The 27,284-nt window shown below is 41.6% G+C and overlaps 1 protein-coding gene and 4 non-coding genes across 9 annotated transcripts in view; 1 reads left to right on the forward strand and 4 right to left on the reverse strand.

The window, feature by feature from the left end:
• Positions 1 to 6,607: 6,607 nt before the first annotated feature.
• Positions 6,608 to 27,284, forward strand: part of wnt5b (wingless-type MMTV integration site family, member 5b) — a 94,314-nt gene continuing 73,637 nt past the window's right edge. For all 5 annotated transcript variants that reach the window (XM_086270100.1, XM_086270102.1, XM_086270104.1 and 2 more), the window contains exon 1: positions 6,608 to 7,003. The gene's annotated coding sequence lies outside the window, so the exon portion shown is untranslated. The remainder of the gene's footprint in view (positions 7,004 to 27,284) is intronic.
• trnak-cuu (transfer RNA lysine (anticodon CUU)) lies at positions 10,105 to 10,177 on the reverse strand. The gene has a single exon. It is a non-coding gene; the product is annotated as a tRNA-Lys (tRNA).
• trnak-cuu (transfer RNA lysine (anticodon CUU)) lies at positions 13,116 to 13,188 on the reverse strand. The gene has a single exon. It is a non-coding gene; the product is annotated as a tRNA-Lys (tRNA).
• On the reverse strand, positions 17,836 to 17,908 carry trnak-cuu (transfer RNA lysine (anticodon CUU)). Its single transcript has one exon. It is a non-coding gene; the product is annotated as a tRNA-Lys (tRNA).
• trnak-cuu (transfer RNA lysine (anticodon CUU)) lies at positions 19,785 to 19,857 on the reverse strand. The gene has a single exon. It is a non-coding gene; the product is annotated as a tRNA-Lys (tRNA).

The following is a 27,284-nucleotide window of genomic DNA, read 5'->3' on the forward strand; positions in this document are numbered from 1 at the left end:
CAGCATACAGTTGGGCAGTGTCAGTGTGTGCATGTTTCACAGATTGTGGTGCAGGGTGTTTTGGTTCCACATAAAAATTTGGGTGATGGTGTCTGTCCTGTTGAAAACAGTTAGTTGTTGTTGATTATTGTCTTGACGGTGACTAGACTTTTGATTTGAACCGTGAGTGAGAATAGCATGTGTGTTTCTTTAGTGTAGTGGTTACCGCGCCGCGACGGCCAGTGGAATTAAGCTCATTCTTATTGTTAATTGCAAACGCAAGGTCACGTGAAAGTTAATCTGAGGTTAACTCATTCACTGCCATTGACGTCTATAGCCGTCAATTGCAGTGAATGAGTCAATGGGTTTAACTCATTCACTGCCAATGGCTGGCAGTGAATGAGTTAAGTCATACGCAAATCTCTACACAAGTCTTGTAAGAAGGGGTTTAGTTGTGTGAATGCTTCATGTAGACCAGGGGTGCCCAATCCCGGTCCTCGAGAGCTACCATCCTGCAGCTTTTAGATGCATCCTTGTTCCCACACACCCGAATCAAATGAATGGCTTGTTATCAGGCCTTTGCCAAACACGATGGCATGCTGAAGAGGTAATCAAACCATTTGATTCAGCTGTGTTGGAGTAGGGATGCATCTAAAAGCTGCAGGATAGTAGCTCTCGAGGACCGGGATTGGGCAGCCCTGATGTAGACCGTGTCCTCATGAAATGACACAAAGCAATCACTGTCATCTGCATAGAATCAAATAAAACCATACGCTAGATAAAGGTTGCTTGTAGGTATGTGTAATTTGCCTAACCAAAGGTTTCATGCCCAAGAATGGATTTATTCTTTATTCTTTTATTGTGTATATTTCCAGTTTTTGTGTTTTTATCTGTTGTACAGTGTCCTTGGGTGCTTTGAAAGGCGCTATTTTTAAATAAAATGTATTATTATTATTATTATTAAGAATGGATTTACTCAGTTAAATGCAGTGCATGTCTGGATACTATAAAGATTGTTTCTATTGTGAAGATTGGAACCAAAGGTGAATCCAGTGTTTTGATGGTGATTTGCAACATGTGTAATGCCTTTAAAGAAAACTTCAGAAAAAGTAAAAAGGCATAAAAATGAATTTGTTTACCGACGTTTGACTTCAAATGCATTGCACGGCCTGACATGCTTTACCTGCCAGGTTGAATTTGGAAGAATTTTGCTTGCATGTTTGCAGGATGGGTGAGTAGATTAAGATGTGCTGCACAAATCCCAGTGACTAGGTGTGAGGTATTAGTCCAAAGCCTTCTCCTGACAGCAACTTTTACCTACAGCCCTTTAGGTAAGCAACAGTCACACACTCTGTCGGCGACTCTTATAATGTCTCGCCACATTATGTCAATTTTATTATTAGATGGCGACCATGAGGGTCTGTTCAAGTGTCTGCCTGTGCACCTTTTTTGTGAACATGGAAACTTGTCCCTGGAGAATTTACATTACAATGCACTAGCTGTGCAGGTGCCTTAGGCGATGGACTTCAAAGACGTATAAGAGGAGTGACTACTTGGCTGTCGGGTCTCCAGCCATCCATGTCTGTGTCACCAAGGGAGCATAATCAAGACCCAACTCCCTCTGTCTATCAGGCAAGTTTCCTCATCGCTTCCAAGCCACCATTGTTCAGCATGCTGTTGGGCAGTGTCATTTTCTTAATCACAAATAAATTATGATTAGATTATTAAAAAATATATATATATATTTCAACAAATACCTGGATAATGATGGAAGAGTTTGAATCAGTGGTATAAATTCTTGTATTACCTATGATGTGTGGGTTTTTTTTAAAAAAATATGTAATAGTAAAGGTTCTTAAAATATACTCTGACGTCTTGTTTTCAGAATTTTGAGTTTAATTTTAGTGTTTTATTGGTCTACCGGGGTTGTCGGTTAAATAAAATAATTTGTGCTCTCCTCGATCTAAAAGCTGGAGCTGGTGACCTCCTCTTAGGTCTTTACTACAAAGCAATATTTAACGGGTTAGGGAGCAATCATAAGCTTAAAGTCAGATATTTCTGTTTCGTGAAAATGTTTTGAATGATGTCCAGCTATAAAGTTACAGCAAACTCTGCTCAAATTGTCACTAAATTTGTGTTTCTTCAGCTGGTGATATGGAAAATGTCTAAGCATTTTCTTGTCTTTCTATGTTTTTAGTCATCCAGGTCAAGGTACTCGTAAGCTTGATGAAAATAGGCGACTTGACTTCTTTAAGTCTTTCAAGATGTTTCATAACACTCATACTTTACAAAGCACAGTTGGCACAGTACATGAAAGGCAAAGAAAGACAACTTTGGAAATTACAAACACTGCAAATAAAAACTAAAGACAGACAGGATCGAACGGACTTCACTAAACGTGGAAAGGACGTGCTCGCCAAAGAGCTAATATCTCCACAACAGCTGCCCATAATGGATCTCATCACAGTGATAAGAAATAATAAGCTAACACAAACGGAAGCAGAACAAATCAGAATGAAAGTCCAATAAAAGTGCAAAAGTCCAACCTCACCATTCAAGAAAAGGAGCCTATTACATCCCCAAATAAAGACCAGAGCATCACCAGACTACCAGTCAGTGGGGAGGTGCACCATAGTTACTTGTGGGGTCTTCATATGGGAAGACCCCACAAGTAACTACAACTACAGCTACAACTTAAAAGGGAACAACCTTAGTACGGCTCTTACCCTGGCAATACCACACCCTGTATATATGGACTTCCGAAGACACATCATCCGCTGACTTCACCAACAAAGTCCACAAACTTATGCTGACTCCATACAAAGCCATAGTGTCCTTTGATGTTGCCTCACTTTTCACTTGTATACCTACAACCGAAGCAGTCAGAAAAACAACTACAGTAAGGCAGGTCCTTACACAGCAGAACCAGGTTCGAGTTAATACATTGTAATGTTGCTCTTTTATTCTAACATAACTGCTGCTCTGAATCATTAAACCTACTTACTTACTGTCTCATAGCCTAGTATAGGTCAGTAATCCATGCTAAAAAAAAATAGTTGATGCATTCATTACCACTAAGCTGCATTATTATAATTCATTATTGTCAGGTTGTTTTAAAATTCCCTGAAAAGTTTTCAGTTAATCCAAAATGCTGCAGTGGGCATACTAACAGGGACAAGAAATAGCTCATATTTCTCTTTATTGGACCCCTGCTAAATCTGTAATTCAATTTAAAATCTTTCTCCTGACATACAAGGTCCTAAATAATCAGTCCCATCATATCTTAAAGAGCCCATAGTACTATATTACCCTAATAGAGCACTTCACTCTCACTTTCTTGCGATTCCTAGAGTTTCTAAAAGCAGAATGGGATGCGGAGCCTTCAGATATCAGGCCCCTCTGCTGTGGAACCAGCTTCCAGTTTGGATTTGTTACACAGACACCCTCTCTACTTTAAAGATTAGACTGTTTCCTCTTTGATAAACGATATAATTAACTCTCCTTTTGCTTTTCTTCAGAGAAAGTCACAGCAGATGGCCGGCCCTCCCTGAGCCCGACACTGCTGAAAGTTTCTTCCTGTTAAAAGGGAGTTTTTCCTTCCTGCCTTCAAAGTGAAATTAATTTGATTGACTGAATAGTTATATATGTGATATACATCCTGATCCAGTTTCTAATCTGTGCTCTACTATTCCAGCAGTATAAGAGACCCTTAGCAGCAGATTAGATCCAACATTTATATATTTATATTTTTTTTTATATATATTTGTATAAAATTAACATTTTGTTAATAAACATTAATAAACCTTCCCCCAGTCGACAATGCACACTTAAAACAGGCTGTAAATAAAAGAATCAGTGAAAATGTGGCGCTCTAAACTGAAACATAACCTGCTCCCGAGCAGGTTGAGTATGAGTAACCATGGTGATTTACCTCGGTAATAAGAGAACCACTTTCCTGACACAGACAACTCTGACTTTAAGTTAAAGATTGCTCACTAACCCCTCTGGTTTCACACGTTGCTTTGGGCTATGAATCTGTTTCGAATGTTGATTAGAACCATGAGTTAGAGGGACACACACACATCTTCTTGTAGCATGCTTTTTAGGTGGCGTATGTTAATGCACAGCTATATAATGGACTGTTGACCTGTCGAGGGGCTATCCTAGCTTTTGCTCTGTGACATTCTGTTATCTGCTAAAATAAAAGACCTGTTTTGTCTCTGGTACATTTGACCTTGGACGTCCTGGGCTCTGTACTGGGTAGCAAGTTCTTCTGTTAACTCGTTTTACTTACCCTAATGCTGGCAGTCAGGCCGACTGGTCACATGAACGTGGTTATTACCTGAATAAGTTAACCCAGGGTTTATCAGTTTAGTTGCAAGTCCATTCAGACGAATAGGGCAGTGTTGCAGCGGCTGACTAGTCACAGACATGGATAAGTCGACTGGCAGCAGAGCGGCTGATTTTACAAAAAAAGACTGAAGTTTATACTGTTTGAAGCAGGGAGACAAGGCCGCATGAAATGCTGACCGTGTGAGTTAAGGTTATATCTGGATGTGCATGATAAAGTTTGCATTCTTATTCTTTCATCTGCAACCCCAGTGGTGTTTAATGGTCTGAGAGCAAGTAAAGAATAAGTAGAACAAAATTAAAACATGGAATTACGCGCTTGAAAAATTTGATAGAAGGTCCACCGGCATAAGCCACGTTTTAGGATTATATATTGAGGCATATAGAATAATAGAGAGTTGTAAAATTGTTTGCAGGTACCAGGAGGAAAAATCAAGAAATAAAGCTGATAGTCTAAGAATTTACCCTTACCCCTACTTACCCTCTTACTAGATGTCTGACTAATCTTCCAGTAATTACGATGCAATTTTCCAGAGAACTGATTGGTCATCTCCAGACTTAACCTTCTCCAGAGCAGATTAGGTCTGCAGTATAAATGGGATAATCATGACAATGTATCCAGAGTGCCGTGCCAAAAAGTGTTTGCCTGTATTTAAACTGTTGTAAATGACTTGTTGGCCTATAATCTGTGAAGCATGTGTCAAACATATCTTTCATGATTGATATCGGGTCATTTTGAGCCACAAATAACATTCCTGTAGGAGCTGCCATCAGTTTGTTAAAAGCGACTTTTGTATAACCTTTATTTATCTTCTTCTTGGGCTTCCTCCGAAGGGTGGCTGGCCTCTCCCTTCTTCTCACCCAATTAGAGATGGGTGAGAAGTTCGGGCATTCAGGAGGGGCTCGGAGTAGAGCCGCTGCTCCTCCACAGTGCCTCTTGGGCACCTCATGGGTGAGGTTTTCCGAGCATGTCCCACTGGGAGGAGGCCCCGGGGCAGACCCAGGACATGCTGGAGAGATTATATCTCTCGGCTGGCCTGGGAACGCCTTGGTGTTCTCCTGGACAAGCTGGAGGAGGTGGCTGGGGAGAAGGAGGTCTGGGCTTCTCTGCTTGGGCTGCTGCCCCCCGCAACCCAGCCCCGGATAAGCGGAAGAAAATGGATGGATGGATGGATTTATTTACCCAGGTAAAGAGTGTAATTGAAAGGTTAAAAATATCAAATTTTTAAAGAAAGATCTGACCAAGAGGGCAGCAGAAACTGTACAAACATAACAGTTCTAGAAAAATATTTCAAGTAGCCAAAAATTGACTTTTTAATTGTATTATAAAGCAGGTATAATAACTTTTATAGCTGTTTGTTGATAATAATCTATTTACCGTTATAAGCAGAGACATTACACAAAGAACACACAGATAAACATCGGCACAACACCTTTTATGCTATTAAATGTATTTTCCCGTAAGATAAAGCTGGATTTGGCGTGCTGCTATGTTTTCTACTTGTAGAAGTGCTTTCTTTATTCCTGCCTCTTAGTAAATAAACATTATTTAAGATCGAAAATTACCAGAGTCCTGTGCCATCAAAAAATGACTTCATTAACAACCTGCGGTACTGCAAAAACTCTTGAGTCCGCTGCACAGATCGGGAGCTGATTTTCACTCAACTCTGTCGGGAGTTTGAAAAGCCGGGTGTTTTACATTGATTGATCAATCATTTTTTATTTGAAGTGACGTTAATGTTGTGCACACAGTCTGATAAAACACATTCCTTTAAAATTGAAACGCAATCAGATAGCTGACCCAACAACAGTTTTCGCCCTATAAACTCACTGCAGTGAAGTTTATTTGTAAGAATATAGCGAGAGGGGCCAGACTCAGGGGTAAAAGCCCTGTTTTAAAGGCTATGAGTTTAATGGACTCCAAATGGAGACCCATTGGTTAAAAACACTCTCAAAGAGGCGAATCTTTCCTTCTCATTCTGTGTAAAACGACCTCCTTTCCCTCTTTTACGCCTCTGTCTCCTTTTCTCCTCCGGTGGCCAGGCGGGCAGTTTTCACATAAGCGCAGTTGTTGAGGAGGGAGAGAGAGCGCGCTCTCTGGGCTCTATTGTTTCATTCCACTTCTCCTTCTGTTTCTCGACGCGTAAAAACTTTGCGGAGCACCCTCCCCTCTGCTTCCCTCCTCCCCACCACCACCTTCTCCTCCTCCTCCTCCTCCTCCTCCCCCTTTCCCTGCGTGCGTAATTAGTTGGAGAGTGTTTGGAAACTTGTGATGGCCGTGAAAAAAATCTCACTTTATTTCTGACACCTGTTGCTGAGAGCACAGCTCACAGCGCAGCGAGTGCCACTCTTTTCTGTCGGGACTTCTGGATACTGTCAGTCGCAAACCTCTGTACATTCCCACAAATCAACTTTTTTCCTTTGTTCTTTTGCTCTTTCTTTACTCAAACAACGACTTTCGTGTGACATCGAGGAGTGAAAGTCAGACTGTGAAGCGTGCTGCTGTGGGATCTTCCCGAACGGGATATCTCCTTCCATTGAAAACAGCGATCTGTCTGCACTTTCCCAACCGGACAGAGAGTAACAATTTTCGGTCGTTAGCGCTTCTGATGGTGGGTGGAGAAAGTTTTCTTGGACAACCGATCAACGACGTTAATCCAGCACAACACACCAGGTAAGAGCATTCGTTTTAAATACTTTACGAGGTGATAACACAAAGTACACAATGGGAATGTTAGCGGTGGATTTCAGGTGTGTGATTTAACTTTTCAGTGATTGTGCCATGACTTCTGATAGTTTTACAGTGTCATGTTTCTTTTCTGACTTTGATCTTTGTCCCACAAGATGAGGAAACTTTAAAACTCAAACTTTGCAAGAGTGGATGTGGTTTTCAAATCATAGATCTGAACTTGAAATCTCGCCGTTCCTGCGCTCTCTGAACAGGACATCTGAAGTCAGTGTGAAAACATTTGGGACTTTGTTCCATTTGAACTTTTTGTCCCCTCGATGTTTCCGTTGTCACAGTCTACTTGCAGAATGGGCTTATTTCATTGAATTTGGCTTGCACATGACAGTGGTGAAATGCAGAGTGTGTCTGTTTCTGCGTTTGTGCGTGTGCCAACCCCATCGGCCCAAATGAAGGCAGCCCTCTCGCTTTGCGGTGCAGACCAGAACTATTTTGGTCGAAATGTTGCACAAATGTTTCTCTCAGTTTAGAGAAATTGCTCTGCCTTCATCTGGACCAGAGGACTGGATGGCATCTAAGTCCGACTGTAACTGTGAGGGAATGTTGGTTCACCATTTAATTTTGCTGCCCAGCGTAAAACTCATTGAACCAGGAGTCTCTCCCTATTTTGCGCGAAAGTCTTGGATGTAGCAGCTGGAATGTTATTTTTTTCTTTTTCTTTTTTGACTGAATATCTACCTTATGATACAGTTTGTGGCCTCTGAATTTAGTGTCACAGCTGTATTTTCGAGACCAGCTGTGCAATCAGCAGGTAAAAATGCATGGAAATGGGAAACCATAGCAGACTATCCAAGTTTTGAATAAAAAATTATCTTTTTTGTGTCTATAAAGGGTGGATTGTTCATTAGTGAGATCTAAATGTTCCGTAGCACTATGAAAGTGTATTTAAATGTCTTGATAATATAGATTATTGTGTCCTTATGTAGAAGTTTCTGTGTGTGTTCATGTTAATGAGACACTCACTGACCTATGCACTTTCAAGTTTTTATGGTGACTGTTGACCACTAACAGTGGGAAAAGTAAACCATTTAACATAAAGAATAGCATCTGGGTTAACCTTATTGTCTAGTTCTTCACATACACTTTCATCCCAAATTCATGGATAACTTTAATATCCATTAAGTGTTCTCTCATAATAAACTCCTTAAACTTTAGCTGTATAGTCTAGCAGTGTTATTGAGGCTGATGTGTCTTTTTCATTCCTTACAAAACAGAAATAAATTCATACTCATATTTCAGCAGAATCAATTGTGGCACATTTCTGTTTAAAGGAAAAAGAGAGAGGATAAATCCTCAAACTCTCACATGTCCACCTTTGGGGTTGTGTCACGAAGGACATCCAGCCTAAAAAAATCTGCCAAATCAGACACATCCATCCGCTGTGGCGACCCCTTGTGAATAATGGAGCAGCCAAAAGCAGTTTATTATCATTTATAAAGACAAGTTAGATTAACTGGTGACAAATGCAGCTTGGTGTTGTAACCGAGACATGTTTGCAAGAAGGTGACCTAGCAGAGGATGAGGAGTTTTTTTTTAACCGTCTGCCTGGGATCTGAAAGCGGGCTCAGATCAGATTCATGTTCGACGATGTTATGGCTGCAGACGAGCTGAGAGAATGTCGAGGTCGTCTCTGGCAGTGACGTCTCCGGCTCACTTTGTGTTTCTCATGGTTTTAAAATCCGAAACCCACATGAAATGTGGCCCGAGCCGACAGCCGGGCTGATAAACCTTGCAAGAGGAGAGGGTGTGTGTGTGTGTGTGTGTGTGTGTGTGTGTGTGTGTGTGTGTGTGTGTGTGTGTGTGTGTGTGTGTGTGTGTTTCAGGATAGATAGTAACATTAGATGTGTAGATAGGGGTGCTGAAAAGTGTTGCTGTCAACAAGTTAGCCATTAGAGAGAGATAATCTCTCTTCCTCCGCCCTCCCGTCTCAGTCAACTTCTGTTCTTTCTCTTCCATCCCCCTCACTGTTTCACTCAGGACCTTCATTTTTCACGTGCCTCATCTATTCTTACTTTTCTTCATGTTCTCCACTTGGGTTTGGTTTGGGTTTGGTGAGCAGTGAACCAGACTTTTAGACTCACCCGATTTTATGCAACAGTAACATGTGGAAACTGTGGAGCAGTTAAAATATACTTGGGTGCCAGCAAATCTGTATTCTGAACATCTTCTCATTCATTTACCTCTCTCCGCCTGTCTGCCCTCTAACTGGTGAGAAAGACCTTTTTTTTAACTGAAGCGCCTCTTGAGTGTCTCATCCCCTGGGACTCGGTAATTAGGGAAGGGGAGTAAGTGAGTATGTGTATTTGTCTCCGCACTAGACATTTGAGAAGATGGCTTGTCTGCAAGCACAAATGGGTCCTCAAGGTCATTCAAGAAGGTCTGTGTGTGTTTGTGTGTGTCCCACGTGCTCAGAAGCAGTAGATTTGGGAATGAGTAATAGGAATTGGGAATATTTCATTAAAGTGGCTGTTCAAACATGTGATTCATGTAAAGTGAAAATAATCAAATTTAAGTTTTTGAATGGATTGTCTGCACTCAGTGTGTTATGTGACACACGTGTGTGTATTTCAGCCTTCCAGGAGCCATAATGACTAAGTTGGACTCTCTCTCACACACAGATGGTGGTCAGTTTGAAGAGGATGGCCTCTTCGGCTCTCTAGCTGAAGAGCTGCTGTTTTAAACTCTTATTTCTGATTGGCTGTATTGAATCTTTGGAATTCTTCTCAGTGTGTAACCCTCCAGTCCTCCCCTGATGTATTTTTGATTTCAGTGAAGAGGTTTGCAACTTACTCTTTTAAAATTTAAAAACGAATTGTGTCGCGAACCGAGCGACACATTTTTTTTTAACAAAGTTGCTTTGTTTTGTAAAATAAATGCCCTATAAAATATTAGCAAAAACTATTTTGTCATCCCAAAATTCCTCATTTATGAGAGGTGTGAAATGCAGATTAGCATGATTTGCCACATTAGCTGTGTGCACATGATCTCACGGAAGTACATGTTTTTCCATTGACTTGAGAAAAATCTTACGCCCAACGTGGGGCTCGAACCCACGACCCTGAGATTAAGAGTCTCATGCTCTACCGACTGAGCTAGCCGGGCTGCATGGATGATGCACAGACATGCTGTGACTGATTGTAATATGACATTACAGTGCTATTATTCACGAGCACATCGCATGATATCGGTCATGCGATGTGCTCAGGTATGGTTAAAAAAAAAAATCAATAAGCATAAAAGACGCGCAACTTCTAGGTCTGTTTAGTGAAGCCTACATTCTGTTTATTGGACACCAGGGGGCGACTCTTGTGCTTGCAAAAAGACCATTGAAAAACAGCCATTTATCTGTGACCTCAGTGAGTAATTTCCTGATGTATTTGCGCCCCCAGGCACTAGTTTCAGGTCATATCGTGCAGAAAATTCAAATGGTGACGGTGAGAAAACTTTAAAAACAGGACAGGAGGACCTTACCGTGGCTACATGCATCGTTTGCACTGCGGTACAGTGTTTTAAAAATTACTTATTAATGCTGTAGTTTTTAATAAGGCTGATGCTCCAAAAAGTTCTGTACTACAAGGTGAAGGCAGTGTGTGTGTGTGTGTGTGTGTGTGTGTTTGGCCCTTCTGAGTCGACGGTTCAGGATATGACATGATGTCATTCGGGGCAACAGGGTGGAGTGAGATGGGGTTAGAGCTTGGCTCAGATCCCGACTCCAGCAGCCCTAAAAATGTGTCTGACCAGCAAGTATGTGACTGGCCCCGCTTGTCTGTGCGCTCGTACGTGTGTGAGCATGTCAGCCTCAGTGTGTCAGCGTATGCGGATGTGTATGGTCAGTGGTCAGCAGCTGTATGCTAGCTGTGTCCTACACTAATAGTAAAAGTGGTTTATTGGGCACTTGACAGGGCCTGAAACCATTTTATAAATCCGGCGGCTGGTACAACGGAGAGAGACGCACACCATGCCGCCACAAGACACACAACACCAGAGGAGCTGCAGCTACTGAGCACTGTTGTGTCTTAACTAACTAGGAAAAGGAGAAAATGTCTCTCCTCACCATAGATTCACATGCTTTCAACCCATGACAATAGAATTTATGATGAGCCAACTATGAGTATAGACTATAACTCTTAGTATTAATTATCAGTTTATTTCACTTTTGAAGAGACTTCAACTTGCGGTCGAAAAATGAAAGCAACTCAGATGTGGCACAAACTGCAGTTCCTCTTATAGCCACTTGAGGCAGGCTCCAAAAGTGAACCAATGCCCATAAACTCAACAGTTAACATGAACACCTTGTGAAAATAGCATGTTTACAGCCTAGTACAAAGAATTAGCTAATTCCCCCCTTCATAATAACCGTGTGATTTGTTTAAAATTCACCTATTTTGATGATGCAGCTTAAAATCAGGGCGTGGGTGCTTTGATCGATTGATGTACTGTTACAAGCAGCTGTAGCGGACGGCTGTCTGCTAACTGTCACCTTTTGCTGGGTTGTGTGTAAATGTTTGCTTCAGTTTCGGTTGGTGAAACTAGTATTTACAAAACCAACAAGGCCAAAATGTTAACATGAAACCTTCAAAATGTAGAAACCATGGAGCCTCATCTCATTTAGAAGCCTTTCATTAAAATCCTCTATCATCAAAAGTATCATTTGTCAGTGTTGTGGTGCATAGTGTGTAAAAGTTGCCAACACTGTGCTGACTCAATAACTGCAGAGCTCCAAACCTCCTCTGGCATTAACATCAGCGCAAAACAGTGCGCTCGTAACTTCATGATGTGGGTTTCTGTGGCTGAACACCTCCTGCAAGTGTAATGTACACGAGCACTTCTTTCTGTACGGCATTTCATCATATCGACAATGTTTTATGTAATTATCTGGTAGGTGTTCATATTGTAATATTGTTCTTTGGGACACTCAAATGTCTAAGTCCGGTTGATGATGTTTAATGCCTGTGTATGGTTGTCGTGACTGGTTGCTGTACTGGAAACAGGAAACCAGAAGTTGTCTCCTTTATCTTCACTTTAAATTGACCAATTTCACCTTCATATATTTGTAGTTTTTTCATATGCAAATTAAATGCAAAAAAGTTTAAACTGACTGTGAAACTGTGTATTTTATAGTTCTGTGTAACTGAGAATTATCAGTGTTAGTTTACTTGAAAATACATCAAGTCATCAGTGTTGGAAACATTACCCTGCCCTCAGTTTGGACCTGCAGTCTGCACACCTGAGAAAGTTTCTTGAAATAAAACTGTGTTACCGCACATACAGTAAATCTAAACAACACATTTTTCATTTTCCCTTCTCCTCAGTTGCCCTGATCCAGCACTGATAAAACTATCAGCAACACACCTGCACTGAGGTTGAAAGCCAGTCACACACATATGCGCAGGATATAGACAATACACAAACAAAAACTCAAACAAGCATTTTATTTAGCACATGCTCACTACAGTAGGTCTGTTCTCATTTCGTTTTAACTCTGTCCCGCTTTCCTAGTTTCCTCTTTGTTTGTTCTCTTCGTCTCCGTGTGCCTCGGTACTTCTTTGACTGAATAGTGATTCAGTACTATTTTGGCTGAAACCCTAATGAAGGCGTTTTCTATTTTTGTCAAAAAATGTACAACGAAGATTAAGACTGTCACACTCATGAGGCAGAGCAGTTTCCCTATTCCCATTTTTAATTAAAAAATATGTCAATGTACTGTTAAAAAAAATGTCCGTCAGCATGTGTGGATAGTGATAGGACTGAGCATTAACCATAGGACTCTATCCAAGACCAGTTTGACATAGTAATAGTTGTTTGAACTCTTTCACCTCTTAATTGATTTATATTAACTTTTGTTTATAAAAGGGCATTGCAGTTAGTTCTGCTCTTTATTATTATGGCAGTCTTCTACTGTAATACATCATTACTGCTGGACTCGGTGTACGGAGAGGTGCTCTGCATTCTTAGAACCAAATGTCTGTTGTGCGGACGGCCCATCATTCTCACTTAATACTGTTTTTCAATTATTTGAAGTCTACTCTAAAAAGATTCTCGCCCAACATGGGGCTCGAACCCACGACCCTGAGATTAAGAGTCTCACGCTCTACTGACTGAGCTAGCCGGGCTGTAGCACCAGCTAATAGTAGGGAGTAGGGAGTTTTTCCTTGCCGCTGTCACCAAAGTGCTTGCTCTTAGGGAGTCATCTGATTGTTGTCATTTTCTCTGTATTATTGTAGGGTCTTTACCTTACATAAAATGACCTTACATTACAATATAAAGCCCCCGGGGTGTGTTGTTTTTGTGATTTGGTGCTAGATCATCAAAACTGAATTGAATAGAAGGATAGCAGCAAGAGTGATAGTGAAGAAAATGCTTTGTCAAGAGACTGCATGCCACCGATTGGTTAGTCAGTGGCGTCACTCGATGAGTCATAAGAGATGCTCCTTCACAAAAGTCAAAACCACCATTTTTGAAGCACAGCAATGGCAAAATGGCCACATAAAAACAAGCACCATGGTCCCTAAGTCTGACAAAAAGCCGCAGGAATACCATCGTTGCGACGTCTTCCATTGTTGTGTGTCTGTGGCATACATATGACATCACTTTTGGCCACGGCGCTATAACCATGCACATCAGGTGGTACCCAATTGAATGGAAAACGTTTGAAACTGAGTGAAAGCACAAGTGGAAAAGGCCTATTAGTTAGAGGGTTAGATGGCGTGGACATGTGCAGGGGGTGTTGTGTTCTAAAATCTTGCGCCCAACTTGGGGCTCGAACCCACGACCCTTGTTGTTGTTGTTTAATGATAAGTTTTGTTTGACCAGTTTCTGAAAAGGTATAAATCGCCCTGTCCTTAATCGGCTTGGAACTTTTTATTCTGATGGAAGTGTTTAATAAACTCTCTTAGAAGAAACTTGCTTAGAGGTTTGATATGCTTCTTGTTGTGTCATTAAGATGTTTAAAAAATCAAGTTTTTCACACTGATCTATTTTTTTGGCCATGTTACCTTAGATGACCAGACACAGTTCGTGTGTGTGTGTGTGTGTGTGTCTGGTGGGTCGCTTGTTTGTTGACCCTTTTTGGTCATCTCACTCTGGCTGCTGTCAGCCTGTCAAAACACAGCAATGAATGCATCTGTTCACATCAGCAGGGTTTTCCTTTGCACACACACAAACACGCACACCCCCCAACTTGACTCCCATTTGGAGGATGCGAGCTGGTTTACAGCAAATGCAAAACATTTTCATAAAATTGATAATGAGCACTGTTTCTGATGGATGTAAAGGGAGATGGATGAAAGAAAGGGCAGAGGAAAGCACAAGTCCAGATGAAGAGAAAGAAAGAGTGATGGTAATGAGTGAGGTTTAGTCAGTCAGATGAGAGGAAACTCTGCCTCTTACTGGTGAAGATCTGCTACTGCAGCATATCAAAGGAAACATGAAGGGAATAAAAACGAGAACACAAGAGTGTTGTATGACTTAATAATTGCAGCGCTGTGTTTTATGCATCACGGATTTGGATCACTTTGCAGTCACTGCGGTTTTCTTTGTGCTTTGCAGAATTGTAAAAAATATATAGACCGCGTGGAATAAAGAAAGTCAGCTAGAGAAATGGCAACAGATGAATTCAAATGATCCCTTCACCATCGTCGGGTTTCGCTTGTTTGTGAGTCTTACCGCATAATAAAACGCCGGCGTATGATCCACAAAGTCTCACAACAGTGAGTTTCAAGCTCTTACAACTAGAAAGGCTCCTCACTCTCCGTGTATGTAGGTGTTTTTTGAATTCTTGCTATTTTTCATCTTGTCTTTTGATTTTCTGTTTTATGCAAAAAATCATCCTTTATTTTCTGGTCTCTTTTCACTCTGTTGTGTATTTTCTTCCGTGTGTGTGTGTTGGAGGAGTGGTTACAATATAATGAGATTCCCAGTGCCCAGGTGTTCTTTCTAGATAATTACTGAGTGTGTTTTTCTGTAGCCAATCTCTGAACTGAGGCAATACCAAATCTGTCAACACACCCACACACACTCATGGGACGAGGGCGAGGGGCGGGGGATTAAATCAGAAATTTATTCCCACTATCTTGTTTCTGATGGCAAAACAAAAAAGAAAAAAAGAAAAAAGAAAGAAATGTCATTTTAGTCGTGAATCTTTGTTTTGTTCCCTCTTTCTACCTTTTTCTTCAAGAATTCCTTTATTTTCTTTTTTCCCAGTCTCTCTCCTCTGAGCATCCTCCTTGTGTTTATCGTACACTCTTGCCTGCAGTGTGTGTGTGTGTGTGTGTGCAGAAGGATCAACAAAACATTAGTGCATTGTCTGGTGGGAGGGGGAAAAATCACAGAGCGAGCACACGACATTGATTTACACACAAATACGTGCGCAATTTTTGTTTTTCAAAAACACATCCATCACTGATTGGCTGAAGTGATTTATTAGGAAGTGATTGTTGCTGAGGTTTTGTAGACTGGACAGACAGGAGCAGAGCACTGCATTGCGTTATAAAAAAAAAAAAGAAAAAAGAAAGAGGACACTGACTCTTTGCCAAATGAGCTTTCTGGATAACGAGGAGACTGTTTCACCTATGTTTGTCCACTTTCTTTGAGGTTTTATGACTCCGGGCTGCTTTATACCCCGCACTGAACATCAACAGAGGCCAGGGCCTGCAGTTAATTGAGTAAATTGTTCACCAACATCATTTCACAATGCTAAAATTAAAACACTGTCACTGTTTAATCCATTTCTTTAATGAGATTGTTAATGAAAAGAGGAAAAAAAAGAGTTTGAATTATCCTTTAAACGAAAATCAAGACAAAGCAATCTCTGCAAACGCTTTGTTAAAAAAAGACAATTTAGTGACTGTACTTTGGGGTGCATTAACAAACTGCAGTGAAACAGTAACGATATCCTAGCACTGCTTCATAAAGCTGTTGGCAGTGGCTGTTTTGGGCAGCAGCTCACAAACCTTTTAAACCCTGCTAATCTTCGGGCATAAAGGGTTAAAACACTTAGCCCCTGAATTTTTTTATCCTGCATATTTTAACACATCCAGCAGCATATATTTCACATCAGCGCCTGCCACTGCTGAGCTGCCGCATTGTCTGTCAGGCGCACATGCTGCCTGAATCGAGATCAGAATTGTGTTTGTCATCACCTTCAGTTAATGTTCAGGGGTCTGTCGTGTTGTGGTGCAGTGACAGCAGGACCTCGGCTTAAAAAATGCCTTTATATGAAGCAGCCTCTTGCTAAACGGTCATTCATCACGTTTTACACTGTCACAAGTTGCTTTCTTGTCTGTAACATCTGAAGTTTATCACAATTTTATGGCGCTGTTTCGCTTTATAATTGTTTTTTATGTGGCTTTACGAGCCACAGCTGCCATAAATCACAACGCTCTAAAGCTACAGCACTCAAATGTTCACCGTCAGAGGACTTTCTGCTGGTTTACAGAGGCTGAAGTTTTCAAACGAGCTGCTGCTGCAGTAACGGTGAACGCAGACAGAGGGCACTGCATCACTGGGGCTCCTCTGTGATATACTGGACACCTAACAGAGCAGAAGAGAGGGAGGCTCGGGCAGGGGTGAGAGGTTAAAGGGGGAGATGAAAGGATACAGCAGGAGGGAAACTGAGGGAGATAGGAATGCGAGGACAGGAGATGGAGGAGATAATCAGTGCTACGAAGAGATGGCAGTTGAAGGCGGCATTTAAGCGCTGGTGTGAATCCTCCCCCACTCGCTTGCCCATCGTCCTCTGTGGATTTCCTTTTTGTCCTGGTCACTTTGATCAAATAAAAATCGCAAATCGCAGCTATTCTTCATACAACCTTTCTTTACTACATCTTCCTCTCTTTCACTCTACCACTGCCTGACCAGTATCCTCCTCCCCTTCTTCATTCCCATCATGCGTGGTTGGGTCCAGGCCATTTGCTTCCACTCCAGCAGGGCCGTACCATTAGTGACCAGCAGGGGAATTGCATTTCTCTGCATGCAGCTGGTTACAGGTGTGGTGATTCTCTCTCTGTCATTCAGTCTCTCTCCGTTAGCATCAATTTAAGTGCAGTCGCCCGTACAGAATGCACATCAAACAGGAAATAAGATCAGTCAAGTTTAAGGAGCCCAAAACAAAGGTAGAAGGTGTTTCTGGCCGATGTTCAGCCTGTAAGTTTGGTTACTGTTTATCAAAGCCTTTCCTTATTATGTAATGTCACTATGGACATTTAAATCTGATGTAGTGTAGTCATCAGGAGCGCTACATTTACAATCAAACATCAAAACAATTAAATTATTGGTTATATCTGTAGAAGGGAGGTTAAACACAGAGGTCCAGAGCCCTTGGATGAAACAAAAAATTTCCTTCTCTCATATGATTTCTTTTTTACTTCATCCACCTGCGGTCTGCCTGCCAGTTCCTCTGAATTGTCTTCAAATTTTCATGGTCCTGTTTTTTTTAAATCTCATGAGTTATGGCTTGTTTTGATTTTGTTGTTGTTCTATTGAACTACAAACATTGGAAAAAACAAACAAACCACATATTCAGTACGAAAAGCGAAGACTGGCTGCAGTGAACCCTTTCTATTGTTTTTAACACTGAATTTCACTTCAGCTCTACTTAACTCTTCTCTGACAGAAAGGGCTCACAGACTGGTGGTGCCACACCTTTCTCTGCAGGTAGATTGGCCATCTTGGATGACAAAGGGCTTTTATGAGAATGTAAGGGAAAGAGGGATAAAGAGCGATGACAGTGAGCTCTAACTTTTTTGGGCTTAAAATAGCTCCGCCCAACGTGGGGCTCGAACCCACGACCCTGAGATTAAGAGTCTCATGCTCTACCGACTGAGCTAGCCGGGCTGTGTGCTTGATCTGTGTCTGAACATGAACATAGACAACTAAACTGGAGCAGTTACAAATTCAATCGCCTTTTATCCCCAGTGTTTCTCTGTCTCTATCATTGCAGTTTTTTGCTCCTTGTCTTCCCTCCTGTTTTCTTCACAGTTTCCACCTTTGCATTGTTTTCCCCACCTACTCATAGCTCATCCCTAATCAGAGAGATCCCCTGCTGTGCTGTCCACTCTGTGAGTTTCTGTGTTTTTCCAGTGTGGATTCTTTGTTTTTCCCTCTTTCTTCCTTTATGTGTTTTGGGAAATTTCTTCAGCCACAATAAAGGTTTGCTTTTGTTCAGTATTCAGTCTCCCCTTGTCCTCCATTTGGGTCCTCCGCAGCACATCCTGACAGAATGCCCATTATCAGTTGTTATCAGTCCCATACACATTGCCAGCTCAGTTGGAACAGCAGTGCTTATGTAGGAGATGGTAAATGTTGTAAGCCTGCTTGCATGCTTCACGTGGTAAAGGCATTTATTTTAACACTAAAAGCCGCTATTTCTTCATCTTAATAGCATCTGAAAACAAAAGTAAACAACTTAATGTGATAAAATATAATGTGAATAAAATGGATCTTGAACCAATGTGTGATTGTCCAGCATCCAAAAATTAGAATTGTGTTGCTATTTTAACCTGGAAGTACCTATTTTATCCACAGAACAACCACCGCTGAGTGAGGTGATAACTACTTATTTGCAAGTGGAGGAGCCATCTACAGACTATATGAATGGGACTGATAGCAGCTGATAGCAACTGGTTATTCAGCACGCTGATAACATTCCAAATGTGTGCAATAGAAGTTAAATTAACAGCACTGCATGTTTCCCCCACTTTAATTTGGTAGCAGTTATTTCAGCCCACTCTCATTGCCAGAGCATGAAATACTGCAGTGTTGTCAGAGTTGCTGGAGTCTCACAAATACCTAAAAGGTGTTGGGATCCAAACTTAACAAGCAAGTAAAAGCAGAAGTAGAAGGTAAGTAAAAAAGTCAAACTTCATGTCTAGCAGGAGTTTGTTAAAGTAGAAAACCCAGAAATGGTAAATGCTGGATTGAAATTGACAGTCTGATGGGTTTAGGGCATGGCCTCAAGAGGATTTTTTTTTTGTATATCTCAGGATGTTACATGTGTGTACCAAATGTCATATATCGGCATCAAACACAGCAGTTGGTTTCCTCCATAGCAATTTGCCCATTTTGCTCCCCCCCATGTATGAAATCCATAAAACCTGTACATTTTCTGTATATTTTCCTGATACGTGTGTAAAATCTCCTGACTTTTCCTTTTGTAAACAATATTAAATTGAGCAGTAATTGTTTTTGGTATCTGTACAATCGTTGCCTGGCTGTTGGAGGGTTCCAGGGCTACCCTTTGTCACCAATTCTGTTCATAATCTTTACATTTCTAGGCAAAGCCAAAGGTGGCAGAAACCTCAGGATTTTATCTCTGCTCTTTGCATATGATGTGGTTCTGTTGGCTTCATCACAAACCCACACCTATGGTTACACAGTCGGGAGTGAGAGACAGAACAAAATCTCAGATGCAAGTGGCAGAAATGAGCTTTCCCCAAAGGGTGGCTGCCCTCTCCCTTAGAGACAGGGTGAGGACTAATCGGCCTCTATATCGCCACATCGATAGGAACCAACTGATGAAAGCGGTAGTGCTGCCCCCACAGCATCAAAATGAGAAGAGGCAAAGCTGAGATAGCTTGGACATGATTGGCTAGTGATATATTAGCAAAGGGCATTAATGCCAATGACAGGGGGTTGTTGTGAGGATACAAGGGATGGGGGGTGATAGTGGTGATATGGTCCAACTCAAATTAATTTTGTTCTAAAACAGATGCGCCCAACGTGGGGCTCGAACCCACGACCCTGAGATTAAGAGTCTCATGCTCTACCGACTGAGCTAGCCGGGCTGTACAAGGCGCAACTCTAGGTAGTTCAGGCCTCAGACCGGGATGTCTCCGTGGGCTTCTAGGGTAAGGTGTTCCTGGCATGCCCTTCTGGGGAGCAGGTCTTGGGGCAGACCCAGGACACGATGGTGAGATTATATCTCTAAGCTACTTTGGGAACCCCTTGGTGTTTCCCTGGACAAGCTGGAGGAGGTGGCTGGGGAGAGGGAGGTCTGGGCTTCTCTGCTTAGGCTGCTAGCCTCCCAGTATGGACTTCATATCTCTTTAAAAGTGGACCATCCTTTCTAGGTGTGCAATATTGCAGTAGCAAGTGAATCATGGCCGCATCTGACAGAACAGCAGCATGTGACTCCTTGGGATTGGAATATTTTGCTCATTTATGAGTTTTTTTCAAGTAATAGTCACTCCAAAAAATTTGACAATACCCACAAACTGTAATTGCAGCAGTTCTGAGACAGTTAACGGAATCGCCTCGCTTACATCACTAGATTTTCTTGGTGTTTGCTGAATTTGCTGCAGAAATCAAAGTATTTCTGACTAAATTAACCAATTAACAAAAAAAGACTGTAGATACAAATTTGAGATGTGTTGTAATAAATGCAGAGTGATTCTTTTGAAATATAGTTAAAACTTTTACTGTCGTTTGAAAAACACACACACACACACACTCACATTTTTCTGTTGAACACACGCCGAGTGCTGCACAGTAAACTCCAGCTAGCAAAGTGTGACTCATCAAAAATCATTTCTTCTTTCTCTGTCGTTGCCTCTTTTTTCTCTGCCTGTCAACAACTCCCCTCCTCCTTTCTTTTCAATCTTTCTTCCCTATCCACTTTTTCTGTCCCACCCCTCCCCCTATCCACATCATTTGATACATACAAACGCACACATGCGCACCCCTCCAGCGCTTCTTCAGTCCTGCCTAACTATTCTGTGGGCACGGTGCCCAGGAAGCAGCACGAGCAGGGCAGAGAGCTCCGGGCTGAGCCCCGCAGCCACACTGGCACCCTGTAAGCCTAGAAAGCAATAGGAGCAGAGAATGTGTAAAGCAGAAGCATTGCGAGAAAAGAGACGCAAGGAGCGGATTTTAAAGGAGGAGAGGGTGAAAAAGGGGTAGAAAAGTAGAAGTGCAGAATCGGGCTGAGAAAGGATAAAGAGATAAGAGGATGCAATAGCAGGGGAGACATGCAACAGAGGAGAGGATTAGAGATGGGGAAGACAAAAGGAGATTAGAAAAACAGATAGATCAATAGACAGAGAGACACAGAGAGAGGAGGAGGAAAGATGCAGGGAGGGAGAATGTGTGAAGCAAGAGAGAAAAAAGAGAGCCGGGCAGACAGCCAGCACTCCCAGGAGAGATAGGTCAGAGCAACGGACATGTCTCCAGAGACTATGTGTGTGTGAGTGTGTGTGTGGTTTGTGTGAAAGACAGTGGCAAGAGATGGAGGGAGGAGGAGAGAAGAATGCAGAAGAGGAGGAAGAGGAGAGCAGCGGAGCGCATAGAGAAAGAGTGGGGGACTTGTATAAGATACTGTCGTGAATGTCTGAAATGCGACCTTGGAAATCTATATCTTTGCATTTGTGTCTGTGAGTTACAACTCGTTGCCGGCACTAGATCTCTAGTTACTGCTGGGTATTATTAGACAAAGGAAGCTATCTGAAGCACAGATTTTGCATACATTAGTACATTTTAACACATGTGTTTATTGATTGATTGACCTGTCGTTTGCATATCACAGTGCATTTGAGTCTGATGGTAGACGTTGGGCTGTACTACCCTGTAGTTTGCCTGTGAACGAGAAAATAAAGCACCCTGATCCACGTCTGGGTCGAAGCACAATATTTGAGTTGCAATATGAGAGAAGCTTCAAAATTTTAATTCATGTGTGTGACACAGAGAGACGGTTAGGGATGCTCAAGCTCATCTTTCTCGACCAGTTTGGGGGGAAAAGGCAATAGTTATATGAAACTGTAGAAAAAGGGAACAGAGGAGAGAGGCTCAGTGCATCATGGGAGCGCCCACAGCAACCCTGGACAACTCAAATCTAATGGAAAAATAATAAATCAGTGACCACAGCCAAAGGGATTCAAACTGAATTTTGGCAAATGTGTTTGCTGCAAGCAGCCTGCTCAAATGTGATTGGTCAGTAGTTCTCTTAGTAGTAGGATTTATTAATAAGATAATAGGTTACTCAAAAAAAAAAGAAAAAAAAGAAAGGAGGCATCCCACCTGATGTGCTGAGTTGCTAACGTTGCACCCAGGTACAGATACAGATGCAAAAGGACCCCTTCTGTGTGTCTGGTATGCCAGTGGCTTTAGCTTATTAATTACACAGGCAGGTTTTTAAATGTTTTAACTACCAATAAGCAGAATATCCAATATCACCAGATAAAGAATTATTGTGTATGTATAAGTTGTCAACTACGCACAAAGTATCAGTATGAATGTTTTTAATGTCTAAAGATTGTGTATGCATGCAAGGCCAGTCCAGGTCATAGAATGTGCTGTATGTGTCAATAACAGTGAAGGCCGTGGGATTACATGACCTTGAATTCCACATGTATCTTACACACACACACACACACACACACACACACACACACAGTGTCAAACACAAAGCCCCATGAAATCCTCAAACTCCTAGGGGTCTTTATGAGGCTCTTGCTTTGGTCACGGAAGGACAGGAGGAAATAGGCTGATGGTCTGTGGTTTTAAAAAGAGCAAATATATCTTCAGCACAATACATTTACATGCTGCTATTATTGCTTGTTTCAAATAATATCCAAATTTCTGTCTGAATAACAGCCAAAGGGGAAGTGTGATTATTAAAAGTGTGTTTCCGGACACGTATCGAGAGAAAGTCTGCGTACATGAAAAGGAATAATAGAAGAAAGGTATTAATGAGTCTGAAAAAGCCTGGACATGTGTTTTGTAGACTCGCGTATTTACATTATCGTGCTTTTCCCCCCAGCAATTTTCAAAGCGAGATTCGGCCTTAGAGCGAGCTTCCCTTTGCTTCCTTTAGTTTCTGTAACTTTCAGGGGAAATGGGGTAAACACTGGCTCCTGCCACCCACCATGCTAATAGACCTTTTTTCCTAGCAGTCATTTTGACATGTAAACACAGGTGATACTAATGATGCTAACTGAGGCTCTGCACCTAACGAACAGAACCTTCATTAATGTCATTGGCAACACCTGTGTTTTCATGTTACTTTATGTCAAAGTCTAGATGAGCTTTCCTAATTACAGCAATGTCCAGTGTGGCTGCGTCAGACATTTGCATTTGCACCTGCACCTCTGTCGGGAAAGTCCTGGAAAGTTTAGGCCTGCAGTGCGCGCGTGTGTGTGTGAAATTAGCTTACGATTACGACTACTTAATATATGAAAATCATGAAGTTTTTGTAAAAATTTGTATATGTATTTTTAGAAGATCAGCCTAAGAGACGGGTGAGCAGTACAGAGATGTGAACCTGTAAAGAGGAGGGAAGAATTTAGGTGGTGGTTGGGCCCTGAGATCTCAGTTTCAACTGCTCCGTGTGTGTGTATGTGTGTGTGTGTTTGTGTGATATCCTGCATATCAGCTTGTTTTTTGGACACTGGAGTTTGTGCAAAAACTGTATGTTTGTGTCACATTAAAAAAGGAAGTGTTTGTGTGTGTGTATTTTTTATTGTAATCAGTATAGCCTATACACTTGCAGCGCATGTGTGTTATCTGCATAATACTGGTCTATATGTATATTCTTGCATTTGAGCTTGTGTATGTGTGGGCTGCTATCCCTTTTATGTGTGTGTGTTCGTGCGTGCATGTGTGTGTGCATGTGCCATGAGCCCCAGTGAGATGCAGCGAGCATGACGGAGAATGACAGCTTGATTTATGGCGAGGCTATAAGTAGAATGACTACTGGTAGAGGAAGAGAGTGTGAGTGTGTGAGGGGGGGAAACATGATAGAGAGAGGGGGAAAAGGGAAGATTGGAAAGGATAGATTGTGGATGGAAAGAAGGGGAGATGGGGGGGTGACAGGAGGCAAAGGGATGCAGGGACAGGGAGCGAGAGAAAGAGAGATGGTCTGAGCGACAAAGCTAAAAAGGCATTGGACGAGAGAGAAGATGAGTGATGGCGGGTTGCCTTTAAAAAAAAAAAAAGAAGGGAAAAACGGAAAAGGGTCAGAAAGGGACTGATTGGGATTTTGTGAGAGGCTCTGAGTTTCTATTTGCATATTGCTTAAGTATGGCAGAAAAAAAACTGAAAAAACATGACCCAATCTGCAAGCTGCATGAAAAGACACGTAGAAGAGAAGGAGAAACAGGAGGAGGGAAAGTTTAGCTCTTGTTTGCGAAGGGTTAGTACGTGTTGGTTTAATGACAGTGCAGTTCACGCAGTGCAGCATGCTCGATAGCAAAAATACATTATCTTCACAATTACATTTACATCTTTAGACGTTTAGGGGATTTTGTTATGCAGAACGGCATATGCAGAGTGCAAATGAGCCTCAGTTCCCTGATCAATAACACTGCAAAGCGAACAATATCCAGGAGAATATTCAAGCGCGCCGATGATTACTGTGAATGTCATTGCAAGCTGTGAAATAAAAGATGTTATTATGTTACATTTTAGAGCTTTAATGCTTCATTATTAGTTTTGAAGATCCTCTGCTTGGCTGATGATTTTAAAAACCACGTTTTCTAATAGCATGGGAGTCGTTTCTGCAAGGGTTTTGAACGGATCTCATACAATTTAACCTATAAAATGTGTTCATTAAGCCACCGCAGGTTGGATAAGGGGGAAAAATGTGGCATGAAACTGAGTTGCATGAATGCCGGTGCCCTGATATTTGTATCACTCATAATTAACCTCTTAGCAACAACCAGGTGTCTGGTGACCCATCTAGAGTTGGGTTAAGGTTTGAGTGTGGTTCATGTCAAGATCTTTTTATAAAAATGTCACCTATTTAGAACTCCTAAATGTAAAGGTTTTTAACAAGAAAAAGGAAGGATGGAACTTCTTTTGAAATTAAACATCTTCTGGTGTCTGAAGATTAGCCAATTTTACACATGACTAAAACAAAACCCTAAAATTAGATGGGTCGTCAGTAAGATTATCTGCATCCTGATTTATTGTTAACGCTTGATAAAATTGTGGGAAAATATAAAGTGGGGCATGCCAGAAAAGGTTTGAAGACCCCTGTCCTAGCCATAATCCCTACAAACTAAGATGTTTTTATTTAAAAACTTTGGCACTCTCCACCCAGACAAGTATTCGGCACAGCTGCAAAAATATTCATGGTTGATGTAAACAAGATAGCACAGCATTAGTTGCACATAGAAAATGCTTGAGAAGACGAACATCAAGTACTGTGAGTAAGGAAAAGGTAACACCAGACATGTCTTTAAATGTAATTTCATTAAATCATTAGTTATTACATGACCAACCGGTCATGGCAGCTGGCCGCCCCTCCCTGAGCATGGTTCTTCTAGAGGATTCTTCCTGTTAAAAGGGAGTTTTTCCTTTCCACTGTTGCCAAGTTCTCGCTCATTGAGGGTTGATTCGATTCTGGGGGTTTTCTCTGTATTATCATAGGGTCTTTATCTTTTGTTTTGATTTGGCGCTATGCTTAGGCAGAAGATGAAGTTGGACTTTTGCAAAAAACGAAAACACGTGTACGTGTCCCAACACTCTTTTGATCAAACTTTGATGACACTGCTACAGAGGAGGATTGGGGTCACTGACAAAAATCTCTTTATGGGTTGTCATTCAAAAAAAGTACTTGTAACATTTTATTATGTAATGGATTATGTTACTTTCTGAAGAAAGTCATTTGTTACACTATTTGTTACATTGCTTTCCCCTGGCGCCATATCAAGGGCTGGAACTGCGCCATGATTACTAGTTAGAAAACCTTAGGTTACCGTCCCACAAGCTGACACAAATCCCTACTCTAATGATGACACACGTTCGGTTAGTGTGAAAATAAAGCAATCCCCACTATGTGTCTACTGCAGAAACATGTTCAGGTCCATTACAGGCTACAATGCTAAAAGCCTGACTGCTCATCACTGCCTTTGTTGCTACTTTAAAATCAGTATCTGGCCTCTGGGCTGGGGTCAGCATACACTCAGCTTTGCAATCAATCTGTGTTCGTGGCTAGCTGTTAGCATCTGTTTGTGCAGATGTTGTTTTTTGTGCAATAAAAAAATAATGTCTACACCTCCACTCCTCAAAAGTTTCAGACTGCTCCACCATTTACCTCCTCCCTGCACACAAACCGAATTCAAGTAAGGCCATAATTGTAACTGTAAGGTAATTACTGAATTTAGTACAGCAATGCACTGTATTACTACACTACTGAAAAATGGTCAGTGTTGGGTGTAACGTTTTCCAAAGCAATCGTGTGCTAGATTTAACCTCAACAGAAGAAGCCATGGGAATCGGAAAGGAGTACATACACAAATAGGAGGACATCACTGTGTGAGCCTTGCCTTAATTTTTGTGGCTGCCAAGATCGAATCAGGGAGTTTACAAGGGTGTCCCCGTAATTTCTTTCTAACAGCCTCAGCTTGTGCCCAAAGGCTAAAACCCAATCTGTGAGTTTTTTCAAACCAAAACTGGGTCAGCAGCATTTCTAGAAGTTTCTGTCTTATGTCTCCAAAAGATTTCTGGAGTAGTGCAGATGTTAGGTGTGAACAGAAGAAATTAGAAGAGCAGAAATTAAGACCTTAAAACAAAAAAAAAAAGTCAGTGTTAATGTGTTCAAACTTTTAACCCTTTGATAACCTCAACTCCAAAACCAGGTGAAAAAAGTGAGGATTTTTGTGCGATTTCCCTTTTCTTTCTTTGTCTTCACATTGCACTTTATTGCTTTGGTCTTTTCATTGCTGTACTTTCTTTTTCTCTTTTTCCAGAGGAAAAGTTGTAATTTTCTACCCTCTGGTATAAAATAGAGGAGTGTTTTCAGGGCACAGAGCAGGGACGGGGAAGAAACGACTGTGAGAAATATGAGCAGGAGAGACAGATAGAGACAGAAAGAAAGAGAGAGCGCAGTCTTTGATCTATCTCTTGGTAGGAGCTGGTCTTGGCATGCAGCCAGAAAACCCCACAGCGCACATATACAGACACACACACACATATATGCACACACATTTAGGGCTCCAGGGCTTTGCTGATTATTTCTACTGGGAGGATCAAACACGCCTGCCACCCCCTCCCCTAACCACCCTCCCTTCTCCATCCTCCATCCATCTATCCATCCATCCTTCACCTATCTGTCTTTTTACGAGACCATCTGTCCAGGCATTCATCAGGCACCCCATCCATTCTTCTATCAGATGGAAAGATCTGATCTAAAAAAGCTAAAACACGTCACTTTCCTTACAGTGACTAATTATAACAGACTGCGAAACATATTAAGGGTCTCTGAGCTTTAAATCAT

This window comes from Aulonocara sp. 'chitande type north' Nkhata Bay, linkage group LG17, assembly GCF_057382095.1.
Source record: "Aulonocara sp. 'chitande type north' Nkhata Bay isolate Kocher_YH1m ecotype deep benthic linkage group LG17, A_spYH_male_GT1.1, whole genome shotgun sequence".
NCBI classification, from domain to species: domain Eukaryota; kingdom Metazoa; phylum Chordata; class Actinopteri; order Cichliformes; family Cichlidae; genus Aulonocara; species Aulonocara sp. 'chitande type north' Nkhata Bay.